Here is a 23,484-nt window from a genome sequence, read left to right on the forward strand (position 1 = left end):
TAACCTTGGTTTTTAAAACTTAAAATAAGTATCCAATTCTAATGATGAGTTAAAAAGAAACTTGATTCCTTTGAATCATCTCATTTGATCATTGTTTAACCTCAGTTATCACTATTATGACTTGCTGAGCTAGTTAGCTCACCCTTGCGATTCTTTTATATATTTTACAGTTGAAAAGAATATGGATGATAGTGAAGTTCCTCAGTCCAAAGTGCGGGCTAAGGTTCCAGATGAATTGAATCGAGCTAGCAGAAGCTTCATGCGGTATAGAGATAGTCAGATTGTAAGAATGTTTTATTATAAATTGTAAGTTAAATTAGATGGGATTTGGTACGTTGTAATAAAAAGTTAAGATTGTGGCTTGTTTTCATACTTTGACCTGTTGAGATCCGTGGTTATGTGAAACAGGGTCATTGCAATTAATATTTTATGTACAGGTTTATATATTGTGAATGTGTTGTGGACCCCAAACTTCTGACCCGGGTTTGGAGGGCGCCACATAGTTGAAAAAGATTTCTAGAGTCCAAAGGTGAAAGATTTATATAAGGATTCAACAGTGTATAAATAAAGAAGTTCAGGTAAAATAAGTCCTGGCATAAGGTGCGATAATACAGTAGGATGAAATACAGGGAAAACTAGAAAACATCCCCTTCCTACCATCAACTTCTACCTAGCCTCTACTGACTACAACCACAGAAGAACCAAACATAATACAACATCAACAACTACACTCTCCACCAAAGGTCCTATCTGGTCATCACCATCTAACTATCCAAGATCTCTCTCAACTAGTGGACGGTCCCTCGTCCAATCTCCTCCCGGAAACCTGCTCCACCATCTGAATCCAGACTCTTCACTCATCTTCCATAACTGAAGTCCTCTTCCTAGTCTCTCGAGCTAGCCTATCCACCAAAACTCTCAACTCAGGAATACGGGAACAAACAAAGTCTCGATCCTGGGCTAACTTTCCACCAACACTTACGGACACAAGCTTAGGCATCTCAGATTCTGGTTCAGGGGTTGGGGTCTCTGGAACTGGTCTCAGGGGAGAAATAGGTATAGAGGCATCACTGCTCTCAGAAGGATCTTCCTCAGAGTCTGAACTAATATATACAGGTTCCACTGACGGTGGTGGAAAAGAATCTACGGGGGAACCGGGAGGACTAGCAGGAGGTGTAGAGTGAAAACTACTATAATCTGAACTAGGGTCCTGAGAGAAAACATAAAATAGCAGCCACGAAACGACATTAGGGTTAAATAAACCTCCAACTTACTCAATGCCCTAACTCTATTCACAGTATTAACCTATTCACTTAGACTATACCTAATATTTTAAGTCAACTCTATATGAGTCGAACACTCTCGCAATATAATTTCCCAAATTCCCTTTTATCCTAACTTTACTCAGTGACTAGATCTTGTGGCTCTGATACCAAACCTGTGACGACCTCAATCTCGGGGTTAGGAAATGAGGACTCACACACCAGTAAACTAATAATATTATATGTTAGATATATTTGTGATGTCATGTCTAATCTGATTTGTTTAGTTTCAGAACTTACTATCAGAACTTAACTGGAAATTAAAACTTACTGAAGACAGGAAGTTATCGGAATTTAAGCCATCAGAACTTAAGTGCGGATACACTTCAGGGATGAAAAACAGCTGATTTACAGGAGAGGATATGGATTAAACAAAAGAAGATATGCTTGGAGAGTTGGACAACTAAAGGACTACAGTAGATAATCTTTAATTGATGTATTTCAGGAAACAGAACATATCATATCAATTAGAAGATATCTTATAACTGTGTAGTATATAAACACAGATTAGGGTTTACACTATATGTGTTATCATTCACGAGAATATTATTGATTGTAACCCTAGCAGCTCTTAGTGATATCATACATCACTGAGAGAGTAGATTAAACCTACTGTAACAGAGTTTGATATATTGAATGAACTTGTTTTCTGTTATATACTTATGTTTGTAATCGAATTGATTATAGATACTATATTCAACCCCCTTCTATAGTATCATTGAGGCCTAACAAGTGGTATCAGAGCCAATCTGTTAAGCTTACAAACAGTTAAGATCCAAACAAACAATCAATCATCTCTGATCAATCAAAAACACAAAACCCTCAAGAACCTGCAAAGGTTCAAACCATTCAAAATACCAGTAGATATGAAACCAACAGGGTTCCTATGCTCTGGGTGTCTGAGTACCCTGTATGGAGTGTGAAGATGGCCATGTTTCTGGAAGCTACAGATCCAGAATATTTAGATAGAATTTATGATGGTCCACACAAGCCCACAAAGCTTTCTGTTGCCATTGGGAATGAGCCACATAAGATGATTCCCAAAGAAAAGAGAGAACTCACCACTGAAGACATCTCTTCACTAGGAAAGGATGCAAAGGTAAGACACTTGCTTCATAGTGCACTTGACAATGTCATGTCAAACAGGGTGATTGGATGCAAGACTGCAAAAGAAATCTGGGATGCATTGGAAGTGAGATGTCAAGGAACCAATGCCATCAAAAAGAAAAAGAAAGAGAAATCATCAGGACTTGGACTAACTCAGGTAGAACAACTCAGAATATTCTAAGTAGTGGAAACAGGATAGAGGGATTAGGTTATAAAGATGTTAAAAGTGAGAATGGGACTTTTCCAATTAAGTCAATTGCTATCAAATAGACTAAAAAACCAAAGGTAAATCCTGTTAAATTTATTACAAAAACGGTTGTCTTTGATTCCGAAGAGAAGAAAGACTCTAAAACAGAAGTCAAAGAAAAGTCAACCTCTGACAAATTTAAACAGGATAAACCAGCTTTGGTAAACATTGGCTTAATGACAAAGAAGCAGCTCAAGTATAAGCTGAAAGAGATTAAAAATGTGAACAATGTAATGGAAGCTAGGAAAAATAGGAATGGAAAGGAAGGTGTGAATAAAAGTAATAATTATATGCCTGTTCATAATGCTCCTGGAAAGAAATGCTATAATTGTGGAAACTCTAACCATCTTGCTTCTTTTTGCAGGAAAAATAAAGATATAAACTCTTTACCTCCTAGATCAGGAGTTAAGAGTCAGTTTGTTAGGTTTAAACCACAAAATTCTTGTTTTCGTCGTGGTAGTTTATGGCATTATATTTATACTTGTAAGGAATATCATAGTTTGTACTATGATTATTATGAAATAAAACCTTCTTTAAACAAAGTTAGTGTAATTCCTTCTAGTGTAAATTCTGATGCAAAGTCTGATATAAAGTCTGATAAAAAGCATGTTAGCATAAACTCTGAAACTAAATCCGCTGCAAATGCTAACAAACTTAACAAGGCCAAAGGATCCAAGCAAGTCTGGGTCCTTAAAACTAATCAATAGTGGTCTTTGTGATTGCAGGGCAACAGGAAAAACATCTTGGTTCTGGACAGTGAATGTTCAGGACATATGACTGAAAATAAAGCCCTACTATCAGACTTTGTGGAGAAAGCTGTCCCAGAAGTTTCTTATGGAGATGGAAACATGGGAAAGACTTTGTGATATGTCAATATCAATCTTGGGAATGTCATAATTGAAACAGTAGCTCTTGTCTCAAGACTTAAACATAATCTGCTAAGTGTGAGTCAAATTTGTGACAGAGGTTATCATGTGGATTTATTTGAAGAACACTGTGAAGTTGTAAGTAATTCTACAGGAAAAGTGGTTCTGAAAGGTTACAAACATGCTAACATATATGAAGCCGGACTTTCAACAAATTCTGATGGTTCTGCAATCTGTCTGTTAAGTAGAGCATCAATTGAAAAAAGCTGGAATTGGCACAAGAGACTCTCTCATTTAAATTTCAACAACATAAATGAGCTAGTAAAGAAAGATCTTGCGAGAGGAATGCAAAAATCAATATTTTCTCCTGATGGTCTTTGTGACTCATGTCAAAAGGCAAAACAAAGATAATCTTCATTCAAGAGCAAAACTGAATCCTTAATTCTTGAGCCTTATCACTTACTACATGTTGATCTATTTAGTCTAGTCAATGTCATGTCTATTATAAAGAAGAAATATGCAATGGTTATAGTGGATGAGTTCACAGGATACACTTTGGTGTATTTCTTGCACAAGAAGAATGAAACTGCATCTACTCTGACTGATCATGTCAGACAGCTGGATAAGTTAGTCAAAGATTCCGTTAAAATAATAAGAAGTGATAATGGCACTGAGTTCAAGAATTCAATCATGGAAGAGTTCTTCAAAGAGCAAGGAATAAAGCGGGAATTTTCCGTACCTGGAACTCCACAGCAGAATGAAGTTGTAGAAAGAAAGAACATGACTCTTACTGAAGCTACACGAACTATTCTTGATGAAGCAAAGCTACCAACCTATTTTTGAGATGAAGCTGTACAGAATGCTACACTCATAAACAAGCATGGAAAACACCATATGAGATGGTGAAGAATAAAAAGCCAAATCTGAAATACTTTCATGTATTTGGATGCAAGTGTTTTGTTCTTAAGACTCATCCTGAACAGCTGTCAAAATTTGATCTAAAAGCTGATGAAGGAATTTTTGTTGGATATCCACTTTCCATAAAAGCCTTCAGAGTCTACAATTTAAGAACAAGGGTTGTCATGGAACCTATCAATGTATCTTTTCATGATAAAAATATTAATGGACTTGAAGATTTCAATGATCATGATCAGCTAAAATTTGAAAATGAAGATGTAAATTCTGATTCTGTAAATTCTGATGACCTAAATCCTGATCATGTAAGTTCTGACGGGTTAAATTCTGACGTCATTGAAACTATGGTAACTGCTCCAAAGGAAAATGCACCTGTTCAGGGAGAGCAAGCTGATGATCATACCACATTTCAAGACTCTCAAGAAGCATTAGAACCAGTCACTGGCTCTTCAAGCTCTGATTCATCCAGTTCTGATGAGTCAAATTCTGACAATTTTAAAAACTCTAATTCTTCAATTCCTGAAGGATGCAACTCAAATTCTGGAATCTCAGAGAGCATAACTTCAGGGGGAGCATCAGAAAATGTTGATGGAGACAGCATGGATCATGGGGGAGGATCCAGTTCTAGAGATCAACTTCCATCTGCAAGGAAGTGGACTAAATCACACACACCTGACTTAATAATTAGAGATCCTGAAGAAGGTGTCAGAACTAGAACATCAACAACAAATGAATGTCTCTATCATTCCTTTCTATCTCAGACTGAACCAAAGAAAGTGGAAAAAGCTCTTGAAGATGCTGATTGGGTGCAAGCAATGCAGGAAGAGTTAAATGATTTGAAAGAAATAAAGTCTGGACCCTAGTACCCAGACCAAAGGACAGATCAATTGTTGGTACAAAATGGGTTTTCAGAAATAAAACTGACAGTGATGGCATAATTACAAGAAATAAAGCAAGGCTGGTTGCTAAAGGTTACTCTCAACAGGAGGGTATTGACTATGATGAAACATTTGCTCCAGTTGCTAGATTAGAAGCCATAAGAATCTTTTTGGATTATGCTGCTCACAAGAAGTTTAAAATCTTTCAAATGGATGTGAAAAGTGCTTTTCTCAATGGAGAATTGGAAGATGAGGTATATTTTGAACAACCTCCAGGTTTTGTAGATCCAAAATTTCCAAATCATGTCTACAGGCTTGACAAAGAACTTTATGGCCTTAAGCAAGCTCCTAGAGCATGGTATGAGACTCTGACTCAATTCCTTCTGGAAAGTGGATTTCACAGAGGCACAATTGACAAGACTTTATTCTACCTCAACCAGGGAAATGACTTACTTTTGGTACAGATATATGTTGATGATATCATCTTTGGCTCTACAAATATAAAACTTTATGAAAGATTTTCCAAGTTAATGTAGTCAAGATATCAAATCAGTATGATGGGATAGTTGAGTTATTTTCTGGGACTTCAAGTCAAACAAACTGAAGAAGGTACTTTTATCAGTCAATTCAAGTACACCCGAAATCTACTCAAGAAATTTGGAATGCAAGAGAGTTCTACTGCATCAACTCCCATGGCCACTGCCACCAAGTTAGATAAAGATACTGGAGCATCAGTAGATATTACTAACTACGGAGGTATGATTGGCTCTTTACTCTATTTAACAACAAGTAGACCAGATATCATGTATGATACTTGTCTTTGTGCAAGATTTCAGGCTAATCCAAGAGAACCTCATCTAATAGCTGTGAAAAGAATTTTCAAGTACCTCAAGGGTACAGCTGATCTAGGATTGTGGTATCCTAGGGAATTAGATTTGAAGCTAATAGGTTACTAAGATGCAGATTTTGCAGGATGCAAAATAGAAAGGAAAAGCACTAGTGGAAGCTTCCAATTTCTTGGAGGCAGATTGGTTTCTTGGTTTAGCAAGAAACATAAATCAATTTCCACATCAACTGGAGAAGCAGAATATATTGCTGTAGGAAGTTGTTGTACACAGATTCTTTGGATGAAGAATCAGTTACTGGACTATGGGTTTGAATTTTCTAAAATACCTATTTATTGTGATAATCAAAGTGCTATTGCTATGACAGGAGATCCATTTCAACACTCAATGACAAAGCACATCAGCATTAGGTACCATTTCATAAGGGAACATGTGATGGAAGGTACAGTGGAATTGCATTTTGTTCCAACAGATCGACAACTAGCAGATATTTTCATAAAACCACTATGTGAAGCTACTTTTACAAAACTGGAAAATGAACTTGGAATGGTTTCAGGTTCTTTCTCAAAATTTGCTTACTTTTTGTTCTCATACATCAGACTTTATGATCAATGTTTACAGATTTTCTTATCTCAATGTAATCTGTGCTTAAATTATAACATATTAAACACTGCTTATTATCTGATGTGATTCTATAAACTCTGAAAGTGTTTTGAATGTTCTGTGACCATTCAATCCAATGAGGATTATCTTGTTAGATGCTGACTTAGTAGTCTTTAACAAACTATATATCCCATGTTTGAATTAGTTATTTATGTGGAAATCAATAACACAAGCAAATTCTGATTTTGATCTTAGTCAAATTTACTTCTTGTATCTTATTACTAAGTCACAAACTAGATTATTGCTTCTTATCTGTCAAATTCTGATGTCATTAAATCTTAAGGATGAACTACATGCTTGATAAGCCTCACTTATCTAAAAAAAATTAATTGAAATCAGGTACTCCTTTGAGATCTAGAGTAAATATGTGAAAGGGAAGATCCAAGTGCATTGCTGGTATTAAGTTATATGCATTAGAAAAGTAAATTAATTTTTCTTGGTGACTTTTCACAATATCTGATTACTGGAGAAATATTCGGATAACAACATTAATTCGAATGGCAGTTGTAACTCATTTACAATGAAAAGCACTTGTCAAAAGAATTTCAAAAGATGGATAAAATAAGCACAAACAGTTGAGGTGAATTCTTGCATAACTTTATTCTACAGTAGACCTCACAATTCAAGACATATTTTAAGCATTTTTCTTAGTTATGCCTTATTTCTAAGATATACTAAAGTTTATCATACTTTAATCTTTATCCGATCATTTGCACATACACACACTATCACTCCATATAAATGATGAAAATTACTGTGGTGATTCAGTTGTTTCTGATAAATAGTTAAGTATTATTTGTATAAATTCTGAGGACAAGTTATGATTATGTTCTGATGATTAAACTCTGAAGAAACCATTCAGTATTTGTGTGAAGAAACACAAAAACAGTCATTCACTTTTTGAGTACAGAAGCCATGTTCTGATGACCGTTAAATTCTGATAATAGTCAAGTTCTGATGCAAATCCTGATGCTTGCGTGGCATTATTTATTTACTTGACTTATTTTTGGTATTTACTGTAATGGATATATTTCTCAGACAAATAATTAGGTGAGATAAAAACAGTCATAATCATTTGTTAGTAGGTTGCATGTTGGTTTGGGTATGTGTAGGTGTGCAATAATTACTACATGTTTACCGTGCCCACTATTTATATTTTAACTGGTTACACGTGCACTGCCAAGTGTAAAGCTGCCGGTTCTAATTCATAAAAAGAGATGTTTCCATGTGCAGAGTATAAATATCACAGATAAAAGATTATACAATCTTTTACCCACTCTTTTACTCTATTCTCTCTCTCTCTCTCTCTCTCTCTCTCTCTTATTTTCTTACTCTCTTATTTTCTGACGTTCTCTTACAGGTATTTTATCAAGCACTTTGCAAACACAAAATTTTCACTTGATTTTTCAACAGAAATGGCACCAAAGGATGTTATTTTTAATGGATCTAAGTTTGTCCCAAACAACTATTCTGCTATCTTGAACAAGGATGAAGCTCCTTCAGAACTTCACTTTGTTCAGGATTTCTTGGCTCACAGTGAGATTGGGTATGCTCTGACCCAACCTCAAGCAATCTCTGGTAAACAAGTGCTGGAATTCTGGAAGACTGGAATTTATGATGATGGAGGTGAAACTGGATCTCCAAGCATCATCTTCTTATAAGGAGAAGATGAGTATCTGGTAACTGTTACTACAGTGAGGCAGGCTCTTTATCTACCTGAAAACTGCACTTACAACTCAGCACCTAGAGAATCTGTTCTTCAGAACATGATGGCAAGCTTGGCATATGAGAAAAGCTTGTCCAAGCTAGGACAGTTGAAGAGGCCTTACATCAGGAGGGAATGGAGCTTCTTCTTTGATTGCATCACAAATACTTTTGCTAACAAATGCTCCAATTTCGATGCCATTCCAATCATGAGTCAACAAATAGGGTATGCACTTCTTAATCAGACTCATTTTGATTATGCATCTTCTGTGTTAGGCTATATTGTGACAGAATGAAGGAAGATGCAAATGTTGTATATTTTGCTAGGTTCTGTCAATTAATTTATAGTTATTGTTGTTCTGATAAGCCACAAGTGTTCAGTGACCTAATGGAACATTTTAAGTTACATAAAAGGGCATTTACTGACTTGTTATCTGCTGATAACAAGAAGGAAGTACTAAGACCTCTCCAAATACCCCAATCTGTCAAACAGTTCTTAGTCAACACTATCCCAGACACTTACACAACCATATTCCCTGATGTAGCACCATCACAACCATCCACTACTCAACAACCACAGTCTACCTCACAACCACCAACATCAGCACCTGTAGTCAGCACTTCACAGTCCAGACCCAAATCCAAAACCAAACCAACCTCTGGTACTTCTCAAAAGGTGCCAGTTCTAAAATCTGACACATCCTCCAGACCCAAAACCTCAAGAGCTAAATCTGTTCCTCAATCTCAACTAAGGAGAAAGAGAAGGCTGATTCTGAGAGATGAGTTAGATGAGGAAGAACAGGTCCAGGTTCCTGTATCAGAATCTGTGATAAAAGAAGCTGAAGAGTCAACTCTTTAGAAGGAGAAAGCAGCTGAAGCTTCGGGCATTCAGAAAAGAAAGAGGTCTTCACATTCTGATATAGATCATGTCACCCCTCCATCTAGAAAATCAAAATCTAGGAAGGTGAGAGCAGGTGTGCATATTGCATAAACTCAATCTGAGGATGCTGAAGATGCTGAGGAAGGGGATCAGGTATCTTTGATCTCATCAGAACCTATTGTGATTGAAGCCCTTCCAGAAGCTAAAGAAGTTCTGATTCAGGAATCTGAAATTCCTGAAGTCCACATATCAGAACCTATAAAAGAATCTGTGATTTCTCCACCTCACTCTCCAATCAAAGCTACAGATGATGTTGAAGAACAAGAGACAAGTCTGAAATAGATATTCATAATTTAAATATACCTACTGTTCTATATCTGGAAGCTTCAACTACAAAACAACCAACTCCTGTTACTTCTCCAATTTTATAGGCTGAGATACCAACAACACCAATTCTTGATCTTGGAACTGAAGATCAGAATTTAGACAAAGCTGATTCAGAGTCTCCTACAGCCACACACACCTTGGTGTTATCTGAAGATGAGGAGATTCTAGCAAGTTCTGGAGAGTCAGGTCCAGTAAACACTCCAGTGCCTACATGAAAAGAGGCATTATTCCAGTTTGAGGAAGAGGCTGCTCCAGTTCCATGAGAGGAAACCTTTAGAGGCGTTGAGTGGATGCATAAATGGAATGATACTGATTTTATTCCCAGCCCACATGTTCTGACAGAACATATCTCAAAAGCTGAAGAGTTGCTAACAAGTTCTGACTTCAAGCATCAACAAAAGGTCACTGCTCTCAGTAAAAGAACTCTACAAGGTCAAAACTTCAAGACTCATGCAAAGGTTGATAAATTCAGGAAACAGCTGATAAGCTAGACATGATGCACAAACTAGACAAGAAGAGGTTTATCAGACCAATTCAAGAAAAAATGGATGCTATTGAGCTTGTTCAAACCAATCAGCACGCCCAACTGGATGAGGTATTACAAAATTAAGCTACTCAACAGACTCAGTTAAATAAGATCTAATCTTCAGTGGAACTCCTTCTTTCTCTACTCCTGGCAGATGATGCCAAAAAGGGGAGAAGGTAGTTAAGTCCAAATGCTCACCAAGACAAACACTGAAGAAAAAGGATGATCATCGAGATGACCAGGGAAACTCTGAAAAGAGTAAAGGTCAAAGTCAAGGGAAGCAGCTGAGCAGAATTCTTACTCAATAGACAAGTTCTCATCAGAGAATGTCTGGTAGCAAGAACTCTGATAGATCTGCTATGCAATGGAGGAATAAGGAAGGAAAGAAACCAACAGATCAGGATGTTCCTTTGTTGATCAGAAATGTTGATACTTCAAATACTGATGATCAAGTTCTGACAACTACTTCTAATGTGATAGTCCAAGATGGAAGCCAAGAGTCACAGAAGTTTTTGCATACTTTGAAATTCAAAGGAAAGAAAGTAACATTCTTCTACAAAGATCCCAAAATTCAATCTGTTGATGAAGAATTGGCCAAAAGACTATTCCTTAAGGATAATCCAGGAGTGGATTTAGAGGAATTAAGGGAAGAAGAAGCTAAATTTGGTGCTGAGAAGAGCAAACCCAAGTCAAAAGCTTCTGATGCCAAAAAGCCATCAAGGCCAAAAGAAAAGGGGATTGTGATAAGAGAAAGATCTGCCACAGAGATTCCTAGATCAAGGACTAGATCTCAAACTACTACTGATATAAAAGGTAAGGGAAAAGGAAAAGTTGGGGAGACAATCAAGAAATAAAATATGAAGAATCCTCAAATTCTGATGGATCCTGTGTGCAAGATGGTTCAAGTCTTTGATGATGGTGCTGCTGAAGATGAAATAGTTGAAACTCTTAAGAAAAAGAGGATGACAGAAAAATCTGAGACAATCTCTAACATAGCTCAAGTTGTTCAGAGTGAAGAAGTTCAGAACTTAATAAATCCTGAAGATATTTCAGAACAACAAGCTACAGATGAAACTGCAAATCCTGACCAATTCACCAAAACATCAATCTCTGACACTGCTCAAGTTGACATAGACAGCTTAATATTAGAAGACAAGAAGAAGTTGTTATGGAACAATCTATTCCAGTTCATCCTAACACAAATCAGATGTTGAATCAACTTAAAGCATTTGGGGTAAAAGCCAAGCAAGCTAGTGACACTTCTGGATTAGGTTCTGACAGAGAGAAATTCCAGACTGGGATAGAAGTTGATATTAGAGATCCATTCATATTGAATGAGAAGCCATTTGAAGAGATCACACAGAAGCACCTTGACAAAGTGTTTTCTGCTTAAGTAGTGATAGATACTCATGATGATTATGAAGAAAAAGAGAAATTGATCTTGTTAGATATATTTGAGATGTCATGTCTAATGTATTTCATGTTTAGTTTTCAGATCTTAATAAACAGGAAATATCACTACTTACTGGAATCAGTAATTACTGGAAGTCAGAACTTAAGGATATCAGAACTTAGGTTATCAGAAGATAAATATCAGAAGATAGATATCAGAACTTAAGTACGGGAGGACTTATAGTTAAGGAAGGAAGTTGATTTACAGGAAAGAAGATCGAGACTAATACAAAAGAAGATATGCATGGAAAGAGTTAGAAGATAAGAAGACTTGTATAAGATATCTGATTGATATATTTTAGAGACAGAATTATATTCCATATCAATTAGAAGTTATCTTGTAACTATGTAGTATATAAACACAGACATAGGTTTACACTATATGTGTTATCATTATCGAGATGATCATACATGGTAACCTAGCAGCTCTCGTGATATTTGTTCATCACTCAGAGAGAACAGTTCCATTGTAATAAAGTTTATTATATTGAATATATTTGTTTACTGTTACTTGTGTTCGAAATAGATTTGATTGTATTAAACACTGTATTCAACCCCCTTCTACAGTGTTGTGTGACCTAACAATTGGTATCAGAGCTTATCTGTTAACACACAAACAGTAAAGATCCAAACAATCATGTCTAAAGAAGCAGAAAATCCAACCAAGCCCACCAAAACTGAAGAAACTAAAAACACTCAAATCCACAGTCGATATGAGACTATTAGGGTTCCCATACTGAGACCTTCTGAGTACCCCATATGGAAAGTGAAGATGGCTATATTTCTGGAAGCTATAGATCCAGAATACCTTGAAAGAATTAATGAAGGACCACATAAGCCAACCAAGCTCTCTATTGTAGTTGCAGATCAGCCAGCAAAGACCATACCAAAGGAGAAAAGTGAGTATACGGCTGAAGATATCTCATCTATTGCCAAGGATGCAAAGGTAAGGCATTTGCTGCATAGTGCCATTGATAATGTCATGTCAAACAGGGTAATACATTGCAAGACTGCAAAGGAGATATGGGATGCTTTGGAGACAAGATTCCAGGGAACTGATGCAAACAAGAAGAACATGAGGACTATACTCACTCAAGAGTATGAGCACTTTGACTCAAAAGCTGATGAGTCATTAACTAACTTATATGACAGGTGTTGGATTTTAATCGCAGCGGAGGCATGGTAAAAGCACTTTTACAGATATAAAATCCAAATAAAAGCATATAAATCGTGATAAAAACATATGGATCGATTACTAACCTTTAATATGCGATCCAAAAGCAACGATCGGAGATCCTTAGCAGCTGCTCCTCAAACGTGAAGCACTCCACCGGTATCCACCAAGAAAACGACGTTAAGGAGGAGGAGGAGGTGGAGAGAATTAGGTTTTTCTAAAAATTGGGGTTCCAATAAAAATAGGGTTTATAATAGTATATTTATAGGCAAAATTTTCAGCTAAAATTTTCCCATAAAATATTATTATTATTAACCCATTTATTATTCTCATTAATAATTAAAACACCTTTTAATTATTAATCCTTTTTCTAAACACTTTAGAAATAATTCTCTCTCTTAATTTAATTTCCAAAAAATTAAATTCTTAATTAATAATATTAAGAACTTTTCTTAATTAATTTATAATCAATTAAATCTCATTTAATCAATTATTAAATTTGCCAATTAATTATTTATTTCATAAATAAATAATTATTAGCCATTATTAATTAATTCCTCCACCATTAAATCATTCTCTTTTTATGGTGTGATCCTGTAGGTTCAATATTAAGCCGATAGTAGAAATAAATAATAATAAAACTATTTTATCATTATTTATATAAATTTTCAAATTTATTAAATATGGTTAATTAATTAATCATATTTATTCTACATCGTGAGGGATGCTTCTCAGCATATCGCGACTATCCGGATAATATGAATTCACTGCTTAGAATACCAAGAACCTATTCAGTAAATTGTTACCGTACAATAAACTCCTTCTACCCTACAATGTCCATGATTAAATACAAGGCATGGATCTCGTGTCAAGCCTATCTAATTTAATCACTTGCTTACCATTTACTATGCTTAGTTCTATGCAAATTAGAAACTCCTTTCTAATTTCACTCACTCTGGCCAGAGATTCCTGAACTAGCATAAGTGGATCAGCCTTGAACATTCGCTTCCTTCACTGGAAGGGGTAGATCCTTTATTGATCATACACTATCTTCGTGTACAAATTCCTATACCCAGTAGAGCCCTAATAATTGTCCCTGAAGACTAAGAACTAAACCAAAGCATAGTTCAGTATACACAAGATGACTATGATGACCTCAAGTCTAAGGATACTTGTACAACTATCACTATGTGAACAACTGCTGACACGTGAGTGAACTCCATCAGTTGTTCAGCTGTGCAAGTCATGTTCAGTGAACTTATTCTATAATAAGCACCTATATACTAGCTATAGTGTCACCACACAAATGTCTATGAGAACAGACATCCTTCATAATGAAGCAAGCATCATATGTACCGATCTTTGCGGATTATTAATTACCAGTTAGTAATCCTAAGACCAGGAACTATTTAAGTTTAGAGTTATCATCTTTTAGGTCTCACTATTATGATCTTATCATAATCCATAAAAGCTTTACTCTAAACTATGGTATATCTTATTTAAACACTTAAATAGATAGAGCCCGTAATAAAAACAAAACAAGTCTTTTATTAATATCAATGAAATCAAAACAAATTACATCAAAAGTTATTCCTAAATCCTAATAGATGATTGGACTTAGGACATATTCCTTTCAATCTCCCACTTGTACTAAAGCCAATCACTCTGGTATCTTATACCCATCTAGTCTTTATGAGGATCAAAGTGACTTTCATAAAGTAGCTTTGTGAGTGGGTCTGCTATGTTGTTATGTGTGTCAACTCTATTTCAATACAACACAAAAAATGTTATCACGCTCCCACTAACCCTTTTGTAGACGCATGGTTCATCTACGTTTTTGATAAAATCAAACTCTTTGATTGTCTCATCAAAACGAATGTTCCATCTTTCGAGAAACTTGCTTTAAACCACATATGGTTCGCAACAGCTTACACACTAGGTTTTCATTTCCCTTGGAAAGAAAACCATCTGGCCATTTGCCAGATTTCATAGTCGTAGTAAGCAGCAATCGCAAGAAAAATCCAAACTGATTTTAACAGGGCTACAGGTAAAAGGTTTCATCAAAGTCAATCCATTGCATTTGTCTGAATCCTTTTTCCAAAAGCCTGGCCTTAAAGGTCTCCACCTGGCCATCTGCTCTAATCATTCTTTCGTATACCGTATACATAGATTCCTTTTCGGATTTCATGGCACTATGTCATTTCACTGAGTAAATACTACTCATAGCCTCATTATAGGTCACAGGGTCGTCATCATCAATGATCGACAACTCATTGTCATTCTTAATGACAAGGCCATATTACCTCTCAGGTTGGCGAGACACTCTCCCTGTTCTATGAATGGGTTGTTCCACAAAAGGTTGTTCAGTCAGAACAGGTGTTTCCACTTGATCCGTAGTAGTTTGTGCTTCTTGAACTTCATCAAGTTCAATTTTGCTCCCACTGTTTCCTTCAAGGATAAACTCTTTTTCCAAGAAGGTAGCATGTCTGGAGACAAAAACCCGATGATCGGTGTAAAAGTAATACCCTAAAGTCTCTTTAGGATATCCCACAAAACTACATTTTACGGATCGATATTCCAGCTTATCAGGGTCAACTTTCTTGACATAAGCTGGACATCCCCAAATCTTAACGTGTTTAAGACCCGGTTTCCTTACTTTCCATATCTCATACGGAGTTTGAGGAACAGATTTGGAAGGCACCTTATTCAGTAAATATGCTGAGGTTTCCAATGCATAACCCCATAGGAATACTGGAAGATTTGCATAGCTCATCATGGACCGAACTATGTCTAACAAAGTTCGATTTCTCCCTTCAGATACCAATCTGGAGGAGTCCACTGGGAGACTATACCATTTACTTTGAGATAATCTAGAAACACTCCATTAAAGTATTGACCACCTCGATCTGATCGAAGAGTTATAATACTATATTTGGTTGTTTCTCCACTTCATACTTATACTCTTTGAACTTTTCAAAGGCTTCAGACTTGTGTTTCATCAAACACATATCCGAATCTAGATCTATCATCTATGAAAGTAATGAAGTATGAAAATCCGCCCATGGCTTGCTTAGACATTGGTCCACATACATTTGTGTGTATCAATCCTAGCAAATTTGCAGTCCTCTCTCCATGTCTACTAAATGGAGACTGCAGTGCCACTATAAAGTGAGATTTTCATCATCCCTTTTCTTTTATTAGTTTGTTTAATCTGAAGTAAATTATGTCACATATATACAGACCATTATTTAAAGCACCACGTCCATAAAGAATATTATCTCTAAGAATAGAACATTCATTATTCTCAATAATAAATGAAAATCCAGCCAAGTCTAACATGGGAATAGAAATAATATTCCTCACAATCGAGGGAACAAAATAACAATTATTTAAAAACAATAGTCTTGCCTGTAGGCATATATAAATGAAATGATTCTACATCTTCAGCAGCAACTCTTGCTCCATTTCCCATCAGTAGAATCACCTCATCTTCCTCAAGAGTCCTACTTCTCCTTAGTCCCTGCAACAAATTGTAGATGTCAGAACCATAGGCGGTATCTAATTCCCAAGTAGAAATTTGGCTTAATGACATATTCACTTCTATCATGAACATACCTGAATCAGAAGCGGCAGTCTCACTACCCTTCTTCTTCTTCAATTCTGCAAGGTAAACCTTGTAGTTCCTCTTCCAGTGCCCCACCTCATTATAGTGAAAGCAAACAACTTTGCTCTTGGGGTCTTCAGCTTTTGGTGGAACCGGCATTTTTTCACCTACTTTCTTCTTCTTGGAAGGGTTCCTCTTCCTTTTCTTAGGATTGGAACCTTCACCAATTAGAAGAACATAACTCTTCTTAGGGGGAAAATTCGATTCTGCAGTCTTCAACATGTTGTGGAGTTCAGGCAGGCTGACATCCAACTTATTCATGTGAAAGTTCACAACAAACTGCGAGAACGAACTCGGAAGCGATTGCAAGACCAGGTCTTGGCTCAGCTCCCCATCCATGGCAAAACCAAGTTGTCCAAGACGTTCAATCAAATTGATCATCTTAAGTACATGGTCATTCACAGATGATCCCTCAGACATCCTACAACCGAACAGCTCCTTCGATATCTCATATCGAGCTGTCCTCCCTGCCACATCATACAACTCTTGTAGATGTATGAGGATAGTGTGAGCATCCATATGCTCATGTTGCTTCTGTAGCTCAATGTTCATGGAAGCTAGCATGATGCATTGAGCAACATTTGCATCATCTATCCACCTATGATACACAACATGATCATCATTATGTGCATCACTAGCAGGTTCAGTAGGCTTAGGTGAGTCAATCACGTATTCCAGCTTCTCAATCCTGAGAACAATTCTCAAGTTTCGAAGCCAGTCAGCATAATTAGGACCAGTCAATTTGTGAGCATCCAGTATGCTCCTGAGTGATAGTGCAGAAGACATAATGTATATTGTAAATCTGTAAATGATAAACATATAACAACACTTAACAAATATTCGATTTCATTTTTAAAACACTATATGAATCGGGTCTTTATTCATAAGTGGCTCCCACTAGTTTACCTAATTTATTCAACCCCCTACGTGAAAAATTAAGCATTCATAATGCTAGTGGGAATAGGGATCCTACATTCCATTACACAACCCCGGCTGTGGTACGAAACGCCATGTAATGTTCAATAGGCAGACAACTCTTGTCAATTACATCTAATGTTATTCCCTAATCAAACTTTAGCCTCTTGAATAATTGAGTCACGGCTGTGGCACGACAAACTCAATATTCTAAGTCAAGTCTAACCCAACATTCCATACAATTGAATCAGTCCCCAAAGGCCCACGGCTGTGGCACGTAACAACCTTTAGATTCTTATTTAATGTACACATCTCTATGTTATAAAAAAGTATTTCTTATTTTGAAATCAAAGCCCTCGGCTGTGGCACGAAACGACAATGATTTAAAAATAAGAACTACTTTCTATCATGTTGGAAGGCTATGACCGACACAAGCCCGTTGTGTCATTGGCCAATTACTACTTGATATTATTTAATTCTAGAGGGATTATATTACGTTACAATCATAATCATATTATAAAGAGATTCTTCCTTTTAAATTAAATATTTCAAATCAATAATCAATAATCAGATGATTCCCAGATCGGGTGGAGCATTGTCAAGAGGCGTCACTTAATAACCCTTTCTTACAGATAAAAATCTGTTGTTGACAGAATCATCCTTTCTCTCATATTGAAAATTCATATTCAATTACGTGTTTCATAAACACAAGAATCTCATGATTGTATTCATAATATTATTATTAAGGTTATGAAACAATTTCACTATACTAGATTGTCTAACAAGCGCCTTATGTTCATTTAAGTTCACCTAAATCTATCATCGCATGATAAACTAAGCATATATCACATATATCAACATGAATAAACATCAAGGTAGGCATGTTACATCATCTAGCATATTGGTCTAAGCATTATACATCTCTATGTATCACATGAAGCATTTAAAAGCAATTGAAACAATCAAAAACAGCTTTAAAACACTTCTGCTAGCTATAAACAGTTCGAAACAATTTCATAAAATATCATATAATATACCATTAGAAGCGTCTCGAAAAGACGAATCCAACGGCACCAAAATCGCCCAATTCTGAGCTGCCACGCGCCCGCACGCGCCGAAAGAAGGTCTCCCACGCGCCCCCACGCGCACACGCGCGTCACACGCCTAACCCCCTATGCTGACGTCAGCATGACGTCATCTGATGACGTCAGCATGATGTCATCAGCGCGTGTCTTCCACGCGCCGCGCGGTCCTCCCTCCTTTTTCAGTCAGTCGCCGTTTTTTTTCCTCGCACGGATTTCCGTGCCGCCGTACCTTCTCTGTTTCTTTGTCTGTGCTTCCGTGCTTTAATAAACAGTAACAGAACAGTAGCAGGTGTGTATATATATATACATACTAACAAATAATATATATATATGATTATTTAATTACGAATTTAATTGCAAGATCTTCAAAAATTCATAATAAAAAATTGATACATCATAAAAATATAAGAAAAATACCCAGACGATCTACAACACTTTTAGAACCCATATCAACATCCAAAATTATTCTGAGAAACGATTTCTCATCAGACAAAATTAATCCATAATATAACTTATAAAAATTATAATTAATTCATACAAGCAAATAAAATTCTGAAATTTTTACCACAGATCTATATGCATACAACCTATGCTCTGATACCATTGTTGGATTTTAATCACAGCGGAGGCATGGTAAAAGCACTTTTACACATATAAAATCCAAATAAAAGCATATAAATCGTGGTAAAAATATATGGATCGATTACTAACCTTTAATACGCGATCCAAAAGCAATGATCGGAGATCCTTAGCAGCTGCTCCTCAAACGTGAAGCACTCCACCGGTATCCACCAAGAAAACGACGTTAAGGAGGAGGAGGAGGTGGAGAGAATTAGGTTTTTCTAAAAATTGGGGTTCCAATAAAAATAGGGTTTATAATAGTATATTTATAGGCAAAATTTTCAGCTGAAATTTTCCCATAAAATATTATTATTATTAACCCATTTATTATTCTCATTAATAATTAAAACACCTTTTAATTATTAATCCTTTTTCTAAACACTTTATAAATAATTCTTTCTCTTGATTTAATTTCCAAAAAATTAAATTCTTAATTAATAATATTAAGAACTTTTCTTAATTAATTTATAATCAATTAAATCTCATTTAATCAATTATTAAATTTGCCAATTAATTATTTATTTCATAAATAAATAATTATTAGCCATTATTAATTAATTCCTCCACCATTAAATCATTCTCTTTTTATGGTGTGACCCTGTAGGTTCAATATTAAGCCGGTAGGAGAAATAAATAATAATAAAACAATTTTATCATTATTTATATAAATTCTCTAATTTATTAAATATGGTTGATTAATTAATCATATTTATTCTACATCGTGAGGGATACTTCTCAGCATATCGCGACTATCGGGATAATATGAATTCACTGCTTAGAATACCAAGAACCTATTCAGTGAATAGTTACCGTACAATAAACTCCTTCTACCCTACAATGTCCATGATTAAATACAAGGCATGGATCTCGTGTCAAGCCTATCTAATTTAATCACTTGCTTACCATTTACTATGCTTAGTTCCATGCAAATTAGAAACTCCTTTCTAATTTCATTCACTCTGGCCAGAGATTCCTGAACTAGCATAAGTGGATCACCCTTGAACATTCGCTTCCTTCACTGGAAGGGGTAGATCCTTTATTGATCATACATTATCTTCGTGTACAAATTTCTATACCCAGTAGAGCCCTAATAATTGTCCCTGGAGACTAAGAACTAAACCAAAGCATAGTTCAGTGTACACAAGATGACTATGATGACCTCAAGTCTAAGGATACTTGTACAACTATCACTATGTGAACAACTGCTGACACGTGAGTGAACTCCATCAGTTGTTCAGCTGTGCGAGTCATGTTCAGTGAACTTATTCTATAATAAGCACCTACATACGAGCTATAGTGTCACCACACAAATGTCTATGAGAACAGACATCCTTCATAATGAAGCAAGCATAGTATGTACCGATCTTTGTGGATTATTAATTACCAGTTAGTAATCCTATGACCAGGAACTATTTAAGTTTAGAGTTATCATCTTTTAGGTCTCACTATAATCCATAAAAGGTTTACTCTAAACTATGGCATATCTTATTTAAACACTTAAATAGATAGAGCCCGTAATAAAAACAAAACAAGTCTTTTATTAATATCAATGAAATCAAAATAGATTACATAAAAGTTATTCCTAAATCCTAATAGATGATTGGACTTAGGACATATTCCTTTTAACAGGTTTGTCAAACTCTTGAATGATCTGTCACTGGTGGACAAGGAATATGATCTTGAAGAATTGAAATCTAAAATTCCTTTTAGCTCTTCCTGAAAGTTGGGACTTAAAGTCTACTACTATAAGAGACAACTATGATCTTGATGAAACTACTATTGATGAAATTTATGGTATGCTCAAGACTTATGAACTTGAGATGGATCAAAGGAGCAAGAGGCATGAGAGAAAGTCAAGGACAGTTGCTCTTAAGGCTGCGGAGGAATCCCCCAAAGTGGTTATCTCAAAGAGAGGCAAAGGAAAGGCTCTCATCATAAAGTCTGATTCAGAATCATCAAGTTCTGATGATGATGATTCAGAAACTGAAAGTTTACCTGAAATAGATGCTGATGAAGAGATGATGAAATTGTGTGCTCTTATGGTGAAGGGTGTCACAAAGATAGCCTACAGGAAATTCAGAAGGGGAAAGAAGTTTTTCAAGAAAGGTGGAAGTTCTGATAAGAAAGGGTTCAGAAAGTATGAAGGTAAAAGTGCAAAGTTTGACAGAGTAGACAACTCAAATGTCCAATGATACAATTGTGGTGAAAGAGGCCACATATCTCCTGACTGCAAGAAAGGAAAAAGTGACAAAGGCAAGGCACTTGTCATAAAGAAGAAAAGATGGACAGACTCTTCAGATTCTGAAGATGAAGTGAATTATGCTTTAATGGCAAATGTTGATGGCAGCCCTGAAACTGCTGAATTAAAGGTATCTCAAACAACTTATGCTTTTCATACTGATAATATTACTGAGTTGAGATTATATCTTAAAACCATGTTTATTAGTTACAGATATCAAACTTTAAAATGTGAAAGATTAACTTCTGAAAATCTTGCTTATAAGAAAAGGATTGACTATTTAGAAAAGGAGTTAGTTAAGTTCCATCAAACTCAGAAAGAAAGAGATGATGCTTTTTATGTTAGAGATGAAGTGCTAAAATTGAATCAATCTCTAAAAACTGAGTTAGAAAAGGAAAGAGAGATTATCAGGACTTGGACTAACTCTGGCAGAACAACACATAATTTATGAAGTAGTGGAAACCGGAAAGAGGGCTTAGGTTATGGAGATGATAAAAGTGAAAAAGGAACAGAACAAATTGAGCCAATTATTTGTTAGGTCACACAAACACTGTAGAGGGGGTGAATACAGTGTATAGTACACTCAAATCGAACTTTAAGATCTTAAATAACAGAAAACAAACTTTATTGAAACAATAAACTCTGTTACAGTATGGAACTGTTACCTCTCAGTGATGAACAAATATCACGAGAGCTGCTAGGGTTACAAAGAATAATAACTTCGATAATGATAACACTTATAGTGTAAACCCTATGCCTGTGTTTATATACTACACAGTTACAAGATAATCACTAATTGATATGGAATATAATTCTGCTTCCTAAAATATATCAATCAGATATCTTTTCTTCCAAGTATTCCATTCTTCACGGAATTCCTTCTTCATGCATATCTCTTCTTATGTTTATCTCGATCTTCTTTCCTTTAATCAGCTACTGTCCTTATCTGATTGTCCTTCAGCACTTAAGTTCTGATATCTATCTTCTGATGATTATCTCCTGATAATATAAGTACTGATATCCTTAAGTCCTGACTTCCAGTATAAGTACTGATCAACAGTTAAGTACTGATTTATCCTGTTCACGTAAGATTTGAAAGCTAAACATAAAACATATTAGCCATGACATTATCAAATATATCTAACAATCTCCCCAACTTGTAAATTAACAAAATATACAAGTTTAACAGATATTTGATGATGTCAAAAACATTAAGTACAAATGCATGAGAAATAGACTAGATAACTACAACTTACAATCCTTAAAGTTTTTACCAATTTCAATTTCTGATAACAACTTCAATCTGTACAAATATCATAATTTAAGCAGTTGTAGATCTTCGACTTGGCTTCTTCATTTTCTGATCTCTCTGATGTCAGGAGTTGTCCTGAGATAGTTCTTCAACAAACATTTCTCAGCATATCTTAGTTCATCAATCATTCTCTTTTTAACACCTTTAAGCTCTGCAGTATCTTCACCAGTTTGAAAGATTGCAGCTCTGAGATCATTAATCTTTGCTTTTCTTAACTCCTGATCTAGTCTTATAACATAAGCTTTGTCAGATTCAAGATTGAATTCAAGTCCCTTAATACCAAGATACGTTCTGATCTGTGCAGTATTAGGCTTCATATCAACAATATCATCATTGTGATCTCTGTACTTTGGAACATATATACTGTCAGACTTAATAGAATAAAGCCTTTTCTGTCTCTGAATCTGTTCTTTTAAGTAGTTTGCAGCAGTCTCTGTTATTCTGTCATCCACTTGAAGTAAGAAAAGTACATGCTCCAATTCTTCAAAATACTTCAAAGGAATGGCATTTTGTCTTATATGATAAACCCTACCATCTGTCATGAAATACAACATGATGTATTCTTTCAAGTAGGTATGGTAAACCATCTGTACAGATTCCAGTTGATTCAATCTCTCAGGAGTTGCTCCAATACCTGGTTCACTCAAGGAAGTTGGATCATTGGTAGTGTTGTGTACTCTTC

Source organism: Apium graveolens, chromosome 8 (genome assembly GCF_009905375.1).
Source record: "Apium graveolens cultivar Ventura chromosome 8, ASM990537v1, whole genome shotgun sequence".
Taxonomy (NCBI): domain Eukaryota; kingdom Viridiplantae; phylum Streptophyta; class Magnoliopsida; order Apiales; family Apiaceae; genus Apium; species Apium graveolens.